Below are 9968 nucleotides of genomic sequence, written 5' to 3' on the forward strand. Positions count from 1 at the left end.
GTACCCCAAACCCTTATTAGAATGTCATACATCAATCTCTCTCTCCCTTGCGCCATCTATCACGCCACTAATACCTAACAACCTATTTAGGAAGTATCATGTTAGTAAACCCCCCAGGTTAGTGTTGATACTTCAAAAAATGAAAAGATTTTTAAATGAAGTACTAGACATGGAGGGATAAGTATAATTTTTTAAAGAAATTAAAATATTTCATAAACTTAAATGAATTGATGTTACAATTTTCAGAGTAGCCAACTGGTTAGTGGAATAATCTTCATTAAGATTGCCAGAGACCAAAACTTTGTGGAGCCAAAAACAAAGTTTTTCATGATCATTAAAAAGCCAACCAAAAGAGATAATATTTCATTATCTCATAATTAATAAACTGGAAATTTAGAGGAATAAAAAATAATTTAAATTTCTAAAAGCATTACTGCAGACCTTAATACTGATTCAGAATGAGAAAAAGGTTATAATTAATTAAATAATGAAATAATGTTGAAGAGGGAGAATTTTTTTCATCTGAAACTAGAGGCTCTCAAGAGCCTGTGTCGCTCACCTGACTCTACTTTGGTTTTAGAAATCATGTAAAGATAGATAAAAATCATAACAGATACCCAAATAATGATTGAGGCCAAATTTTGATTAATATTGGTCCCGTTATTTAATAAAATATCCTAGTGGCCATCTTGAACAGTAAATCGGCAACAAAGTAGCAACACTTTTCAGTGGTACTCTAAAAGAAGACATTTGTATGTATTTCCCATAGGGTCCTATGTTAAACTAAGCCCCCCCCCCCTAGCGGCCATCTTGGATATTGAATCGACTGCAAAGTAACAACACTTGGTCAGCAACTCATAAGGAACATTCATGCCATGTTTGGTTCAATTCCATTCAGTGGTTCTCTAAAAGAAGACAATTGTATGTATTTCCCATAGGGTCCTATGTTAAACTAAGTCCCCCACTGTCGGCCATCTTGGATGATGGATCGGCTGCAAAGTAACAACACTTGGTCAACATCTCATAAGGAACATTCATGCCATGTTTGGTTCCATTCCATTTATTGGTTCTCTAAAAGAAGACATTTGTATGTATTTCCCAAAGGGTCCTATGTAAAACTAAGTTCCCCGCTGGCGGCCATCTTGGATGATGGATCGGCTACAAAGTAACAACACTTGGTCAGCACCTCATAAGGAACATTCATGCCATGTTTGGTTTCATTCCATTCAGTGGTTCACTAAAAGAAGACATTTGTATGTATTTCCCATAGGTCCTTTGTTAAACTAAGTCCCCTGCTGTCGGCCATCTTGGATGATGGACCGACTGCAAAGTAACAACACTTGGTCAGCACCTCATAAGGAACATTCATGCCATGTTTGGTTTCATTCCATTCAGTGGTTCTCTAAAAGAAGACATTTGTATGTATTTCCCATAGGGTCCTATGTTAAACTAAGTCCCCCGCTGGCGGCCATCTTGGATGATGGATCGGCTACAAAGTAACAACACTTGGTCAGCACCTCATAAGGAACATTCATGTCATGTTTGGTTTCATTCCATTCAGTGGTTCTCTAAAAGAAGACATTTGTATGTATTTCCCATAGGGTCCTATGTTAAACTAAGTCCCCCGCTGGCGGCCATCTTGGATGATGGACTGACTGCAAAGTAACAACACTTGGTCAGCACCTCATAAGGAGCATTCATGCCATGTTTGGTTTTATTCCATTCAGTGGTTCTCTAAAAGAAGTCATTTGTATGCATTTCCCATAGGGTCCTATGTTAAACTAAGTCCCCCGCTGGCGGCCATCTTGGATGATGGATCGGCTACAAAGTAACAACACTTGGTGAGCACCTCATAAGTAACATTCATGCCATGTTTGGTGTCATTCCATTCAGTGGTTCTCTAAAAGAAGTCATTTGTATGCATTTCCCATAGGGTCCTATGTTAAACTAAGTCCCCCGCTGGCGGCCATCCTGGATGATGGATCGGCTACAAAGTAACAACACTTAGTCAGCACCTCATAAGGAACATTCATGCCATGTTTGGTTTCATTCCATTCAGTGGTTCTCTAGAAGAAGTTCAAAATGTAAAAAGTTAACGCCGACGACGGACGACGACGCCGGACGACGGACGCCAAGTGATGAGAAAAGCTCACTTGGCCCTTCGGGCCAGGTGAGCTAAAAAGGAAAAAATGGCATAAGAAAACTATTAAAAAATTTAAAAAAAGAACTAAACAAAACTAGAGGCTCTCAAGAGCCTGTGTCGCTCACCTGATTCTACTTTGGTTTTGGAAATCATAACGGATTCCCTTATGATGATTGAGGCCAAATTTGGTTTAATATTGGCCCCGTAATTAAATAAAAAATCTTGGGGTATGACTATTTCCCATAGGGTCTTATGTTAAACTAAGTCCCCTGCTGGCAGCCATCTTGAAGGATGGTTCGGCTACAAAGTAACAACACTTAGTCAGCACCTCATTAGGAACATTCATGCCATGTTTGGTTTCATTCTATTCAGTGGTTCTCTAGAAGAAAACATTTGTATGTATTTCCCATAGGGTCCTATGTTAAACTAAGTCCTCTCTGGCGGCCATCTTGGATGACTGATTGGCTTCAAAGTAACAACACTTGATCAACACCTCATAAGGAACATTCATGTCATGGTTTGTTTCATTAAGTGGTTCTCTAAAAGAAGACATTTGTATGTATTGTCCATTATGGTCCAATATTAAACGAAGTCCCCTGCTGGCGGCCATCTTAGAAGATGGATCGGCTTCCTTCAAAGTAACAACACTTGGTCAGCACTTCATAAGGAACATTCATGCCATGTTTAGTTTCATTTCATTCAGTGGTTCTCTAAAAGAAGACATTTGTATGTATTGTCCATAGGGTCCTTTGTTAAACTTCTTTGTTAAACTTAAGTCCCATGCTGGCGGCCATCTTGGAAGATAGATCGGCTTCAAAGTAACAACACTTGGTCAGCACCTCATAAGGAAAATTCATGCCATGTTTAGTTTCATTCCATTCAGTGGTTCTTTAAAAGAAGACATTTGTATGTATTGTCCATAGGGTCCTATGTTTAACTAAGTCCCACGCTGGCGGCCATCTTGGATGATGGATCAGCGAAAAAGTAACAACACTTGGTCAGTACCTCATAAGGAACAATCATGCCATGTTTGGTTTCATTCCATTCACTAGTTCTCTAGTAGAAGTTCAAAATGTAAAAAGTTAACGACGACGACGGACAACGACAACAGACGACTGACGCAAGTGATGAGAAAAGCTCACTTGGCCCAAATGGCCAGGTGAGCTAAAAATGTTGACATTGCTATGGGAACCCTGCCCCTTTTAAGACAGACTTCATACAGGCACTTATCAAGGATAAAAAGAATCAAGCATTATCCCTTAATTTCACATTCCACAATGTAGGCGATCTCTTTTAATATAGATAACTCAAAAATGGTTACACCTAACCCACTGAACCAGAAGAAGGATACAACAGATACGGCATACTGTGCTTCAAAACTTGCCGTCGCCCAGAAACTATCAGCAAGGACCAGCTGAGAGCTAATAATTTGACAAAAGAGACTTCAATTTCCTGATTGTGAACTTTTCTTATGTAGCAGCAATCCAATTATACCTGAAAATGAATTTCATGTCTCCTTGCTGATCATTCCACTCTTTGCATCTCATGCATGTAGGTATTTCCTTTAAAAAAACAGTTGCTGCTTATGTTTAAAAAGAAACTTCTTAAACAATGGTTGTTAATGATCAAGTTGATTGAAAGTCACTCTTTACATGATTTATTGATTACAAAAATTCTAGATGTGAAAAAAATAATCATTATACAGTCAAACCTGCCTTAAGGTCACCACCTTGTTTAAGAGGTCAACTATCTCTATGGTCTCTTGGTGACCCTCTCAAGCATTTTCTCTATATATTTAACTCATTTCAGTTGTCACCTGTCCTATGCGGTCACCTTATTTTTTGCACGAAATCATCATTTTACTGTTTTTAATTACAATTATAATCATGATGAAAAATATGTGTGTTCAGTATAAAAATCAAAATGAGAATCGGAACCCGTTTCACGGTTTGCAACATAGATCTTGCAATATGAAGTAAATTTGTGAATCCTTGTATTCCACTCCCTTCAATTAATACCATTGAAAAGCATTTCACAGACTTGTTTATCCAATTATATCAACACCTTTAAATCAATAAATGTCTTCGTCAAATTGACAGTGCAAGAGTCCACCCTTTAATATTTGTCTGCTCACACGAACGAAAGAACGAACAAACGAATGATAAATCTTCCAACTAAAACACTAAACCAAGTTGCATTCCCAGCCACAGAAACTCTTTTTAAAGGTCACTTTTCTCGAGCCGTCCCTTTTTGATACTTCCCATGAGTGACATGCTTAAAACAGGTTTGACTGTACAAGATCCTTAATACTTATATCCTTATATTCAAATTTTATAAAAACTCAAATCCAACAAATTTTCAGCAGTATCATATTCTTTTCTCCATCTTTTATTTTTTCATTTTTGTCGAGCCTTCGACTTTTGTCGAAAAAGGGAGACATAGCGATCCTACATTCCGTCGGCGTCGGCCACAAATATTCACTCTGTGGTTAAAGTTTTTGAAATTTTAATAACTTTCTTAAACTATCCTGGATTTCTACCAAACTAGGACAGAAGCTTGTTTATGAACATAAGATAGTATCCAGAAGTAAATTGTGTAAAAAAAAAATTCCATTTTTTCCGTAATTTACTTATAAATGGACTTAGTTTTTCTGCCAGGAAACATTACATTCACTCTGTGGATAAAGTTTTTAAAATTTTAATAACTTTCTTAAACTATCCTGGATTTGTACCAAACTTGGACAGAAGCTTGCATATGATCAATAGCTAGTATCTAGAAGGAAGTTTTGTCCCTGTTTTTCCGTATTTTATTTATAAATGGTTTTTCTTCCAGTTAACATTACATACAGTCTGCTGTTAAAAGTTTTTAAAACATTTATTAGATTCATAAACTATCCTGGATTTTTACTAAACTTGGACAGAAGCTTCTTACAATCAAAAGATAGTATCGAGAGGAATATTATAATTTTTTTTCCCTCATTTTTGTTGAGCCTGCAATTAACAGCAAAAATAGGCGAGACACTGGGTTCCGCGGAACCCTTACGAATTTTTCTTAAATATACAATGCAATGAGTCATCTGCAGACTTCCTTTCTGGGAGCATGTGTATTAAAAAATAAAGGAAATAGATCTTCACCCTTATAAAACATACTTTAAAAAATAAAGGTCTAATATAACAAATCTTATAACCAATTTCTTGGAACTCAAATTTAGAGAAACTCAAACCTCTATATCACACAGGTTTTCAGCAGTATCATATTTTTTTCTTCAGTTCTCCACCTTTTTTTTTTTTTTTTTTAACTTTTTTCATTTTTCTTAAATATACTGCCGCGCCAACAAAAGATGTGTAATATATAGGCTAGAGTTTTTTTCGGGAAATTCTAATATTTTGATATTTCAGCATAATTTTACCTAAATTTTGGTGGTTTCTTAAAAGGAATCTACTGAATAATTAGGGTTTTTAAAGATAAAGTTGAAAGTAAATTTTTCCCATGATTCATAAACTAAAATTCAGCATGTAGTTAAACTGCAATAAGTCATCTGCAGACTTCATTTCTGGGAGCATGTGTATTAAAAAATAAAAGAAATAGATCTTCACCCTTATAAAACATACTTTAAAAAATAAAGGTCTAATATAACAAATCTTATAACCAATTTCTATTAACTCAAATTTAGAGAAACTCAAACCTCTATTTCACACAGGTTTTCAGCAGTATCATATTTTTTTCTTCAGTTCTCTACATTTTTTTTTTTACTTTTTTCATTTTTCTTAAATATACTGCCGCGCCAACAAAAGATGTGTAATATATAGGCTAGAGTTTTTTTCTGGAAATTCTAATATTTTGATATTTCAGCATAATTTTACCTAAATTTTGGTGGTTTCTTAAAAAGAATCTACTGAATAATTAGGGTTTTTAAAGATAAAGTTGAAAATCAATTTTTCCCATTATTCATAAACTAAAATTCAGCATGTAGTTAAACTGCAATAAGTCATCTGCAGACTTCATTTCTGGGAGCATGTGTATTAAAAGATAAAAGAAATAGATCTTCACCTTTATAAAACATACTTTAAAAAATAAAGGTCTAATATAACAAATCTTATAACCAATTTCTTTGAACTCAAATTTAGAGAAACTCAAACCTCTATATCACACAGGTTTTCAGCAGTATCATTTTTTTCTTCAGTTCTCCAAATTTTTTTTATTACTTTTTTCATTTTTCTTAAATATACTGCCGCGCCAACAAAAGATGTGTAATATAAAGGCTCAAGTTTTTTGGGGAAATTCTAATATTTTGATATTTCAGCATAATTTTTTTTTACTTTTTTCATTTTTCTTAAATATACTGCCGCGCCAACAAAAGATATGAAATATAAAGGCTATTTATTCATGGGAAATTCTAAAATTTCATATTTTATCAAAATGTTTACCTTAATTGCAATGGCTATTTAAAAAGAATCTACTGAATAATTAGGGTTTTAAAAGATAAAAGTTGAAAGTCAATTTTTCCCATGATTCATAAACTAAAATTCAGCATGTATACGTAGTTAAACTGCAATAAGTCATCTGCAGATTTCATTTCTGGGAGCATGGGTATTAAAAAAATAAAGGAAATAGATCTTCACCCTTATAAAACATACTTTAAAAAATAAAGGTCTAATATAACAAATCTCATAACCAATTTCTTTGAACTCAAATTTAGAGAAACTCAAACTTCTATATCACACAGGTTTTCAGCAGTATCATATTTTTTTCTTCAGTTCTCCACATTTTTTTTTTTAAACTTTTTTCATTTTTCTTAAATATACTGCCGTGCCAACAAAAGATGTGTAATATAAAGCTATTTATTCATAAATTTCATATTTTATCAAAATTTTTACCTTAATTTCAATGGCTGTTAAAAAGAATCTACTGAATAATTAGGGTTTTAAAAGATAAAGTTGAAAGTTAATTTTTCCAATGATTCATAAACTAAAATTCAGCATGTAGTTTAAAACTGCAATAAGTCATCTGCAGACTTCATTTCTGGGAGCATGTGTATTAAAAAATAAAGGAAATAGATCTTCACCCTTATAAAACATACTTTAAAAAATAAAGGTCTAATATAACAAATCTTATAACCAATTTCTTTAAACTCAAATTTAGAGAAACTCAAACCTCTATATCACACAGGTTTTCAGCAGTATCATATTTTTTTCTTCAGTTCTCTACCATTTTTTTTTTACTTTTTTCATTTTTCTTAAATATACTGCCGCGCCAACAAAAGATGTGTAATATATAGGCTAGAGTTTTTTTCTGGAAATTCTAATATTTTGATATTTCAGCATAATTTTACCTAAATTTTGGTGGTTTCTTAAAAAGAATCTACTGAATAATTAGGGTTTTTAAAGATAAAGTTGAAAGTAAATTTTTCCCATGATTCATAAACTAAAATTCAGCATGTAGTTAAACTGCAATAAGTCATCTGCAGACTTCATTTCTGGGAGCATGTGTATTAAAAAATAAAAGAAATAGATCTTCACCCTTATAAAACATACTTTAAAAAATAAAGGTCTAATATAACAAATCTTATAACCAATTTCTATTAACTCAAATTTAGAGAAACTCAAACCTCTATATCACACAGGTTTTCAGCAGTATCATATTTTTTTCTTCAGTTCTCTACATTTTTTTTTTTACTTTTTTCCTTTTTCTTAAATATACTGCCGCGCCAACAAAAGATGTGTAATATATAGGCTAGAGTTTTTTTCGGGAAATTCTAATATTTTGATATTTCAGCATAATTTTACCTAAATTTTGGTGGTTTCTTAAAAAGAATCTACTGAATAATTAGGGTTTTTAAAGATAAAGTTGAAAATCAATTTTTCCCATTATTCATAAACTAAAATTCAGCATGTAGTTAAACTACAATAAGTCATCTGCAGACTTCATTTCTGGGAGCATGTGTATTAAAAGATAAAAGAAATAGATCTTCACCTTTATAAAACATACTTTAAAAAATAAAGGTCTAATATAACAAATCTTATAACCAATTTCTTTGAACTCAAATTTAGAGAAACTCAAACCTCTATATCACACAGGTTTTCAGCAGTATCATTTTTTTCTTCAGTTCTCCAAATTTTTTTTTTTACTTTTTTCATTTTTCTTAAATATTCTGCCGCGCCAACAAAAGATGTGTAATATAAAGGCTCAAGTTTTTTGGGGAAATTCTAATATTTTGATATTTCAGCATAATTTTTTTTTTACTTTTTTCATTTTTCTTAAATATACTGCCGCGCCAACAAAAGATATGAAATATAAAGGCTATTTATTCATGGGAAATTCTAAAATTTCATATTTTATCAAAATGTTTACCTTAATTGCAATGGCTATTTAAAAAGAATCTACTGAATAATTAGGGTTTTAAAAGATAAAGTTTGAAAGTCAATTTTCCCCATGATTCATAAACTAAAATTCAGCATGTATACGTTGTTAAACTGCAATAAGTCATCTGCAGATTTCATTTCTGGGAGCATGGGTATTAAAAAAATAAAGGAAACAGATCTTCACCCTTATAAAACATACTTTAAAAAATAAAGGTCTAATATAACAAATCTCATAACCAATTTCTTTGAACTCAAATTTAGAGAAACTCAAACTTCTATATCACACAGGTTTTCAGCAGTATCATATTTTTATCTTCAGTTCTCCACATTTTTTTTTTTAAACTTTTTTCATTTTTCTTAAATATACTGCCGTGCCAACAAAAGATGTGTAATATAAAGCTATTTATTCATAAATTTCATATTTTATCAAAATTTTTACCTTAATTTCAATGGCTGTTAAAAAAAAACTACTGAATAATTAGGGTTTTAAAAGATAAAGTTGAAAGTTAATTTTTCCAATGATTCATAAACTAAAATTCAGCATGTAGTTTAAAACTGCAATAAGTCATCTGCAGACTTCATTTCTGGGAGCATGTGTATTAAAAAATAAAGGAAATAGATCTTCACCCTTATAAAACATACTTTAAAAAATAAAGGGCTAATATAACAAATCTTATAACCAATTTCTTTGAACTAAAATTTAGAGAAACTCAAACCTCTATATCACACAGGTTTTCAGCAGTATCATATTTTTTTCTTCAGTTCTCTACATTTTTTTTTTTACTTTTTTCATTTTTCTTAAATATACTGCCGCGCCAACAAAAGATGTGTAATATATAGGCTAGAGTTTTTTTCGGGAAATTTTAATATTTTGATATTTCAGCATAATTTTACCTAAATTTTGGTGGTTTCTTAAAAAGAATCTACTGAATAATTAGGGTTTTTAAAGATAAAGTTGAAAGTAAATTTTTCCCATGATTCATAAACTAAAATTCAGCATGTAGTTAAACTGCAATAAGTCATCTGCAGACTTCATTTCTGGGAGCATGTGTATTAAAAAATAAAAGAAATAGATCTTCACCCTTATAAAACATACTTTAAAAAATAAAGGTCTAATATAACAAATCTTATTACCAATTTCTATTAACTCAAATTTAGAGAAACTCAAACCTCTATATCACACAGGTTTTCAGCAGTATCATATTTTTTTCTTCAGTTCTCCACTTTTTTTTTATTACTTTTTTCTTTTAAATATACTGCCGCGCCAACAAAAGATGTGTGATATAAAGGCTAGAGTTTTTTGGGGAAATTCTAATATTTTGATATTTCAGCAAAATATTTTTTTTACTTTTTTCATTTTTCTTAAATATACTGCCGCGCCAACAAAAGATGTGAAATATTTAAAGGCTAGATTCATGGGAAATTCTTAAATTTCATATTTTATCAAAATGTTTACCTTAATT

The 9968-nt window shown here is 32.0% G+C and overlaps 1 long non-coding RNA gene across 2 annotated transcripts; it reads right to left on the reverse strand.

The window, feature by feature from the left end:
- Positions 1-729: 729 nt before the first annotated feature.
- LOC127735118 (uncharacterized) lies at positions 730-9691 on the reverse strand. Of its 2 annotated transcripts, XR_007998069.1 has the most exons (4): positions 9222-9691; positions 5883-8205; positions 3149-5420; positions 730-1683 (listed from the first exon to the last, which is right to left on the reverse strand). It is a non-coding gene; the product is annotated as an uncharacterized LOC127735118 (long non-coding RNA). The 2 variants fall into 2 exon arrangements; XR_007998070.1 differs by lacking the exons at positions 730-1683; positions 3149-5420 and adding an exon at positions 5422-5552 and having other exon boundaries at positions 6007-8205.
- Positions 9692-9968: the final 277 nt, after the last annotated feature.

This window comes from Mytilus californianus, unplaced genomic scaffold, assembly GCF_021869535.1.
Source record: "Mytilus californianus isolate M0D057914Y unplaced genomic scaffold, xbMytCali1.0.p SCAF_3, whole genome shotgun sequence".
NCBI classification, from domain to species: domain Eukaryota; kingdom Metazoa; phylum Mollusca; class Bivalvia; order Mytilida; family Mytilidae; genus Mytilus; species Mytilus californianus.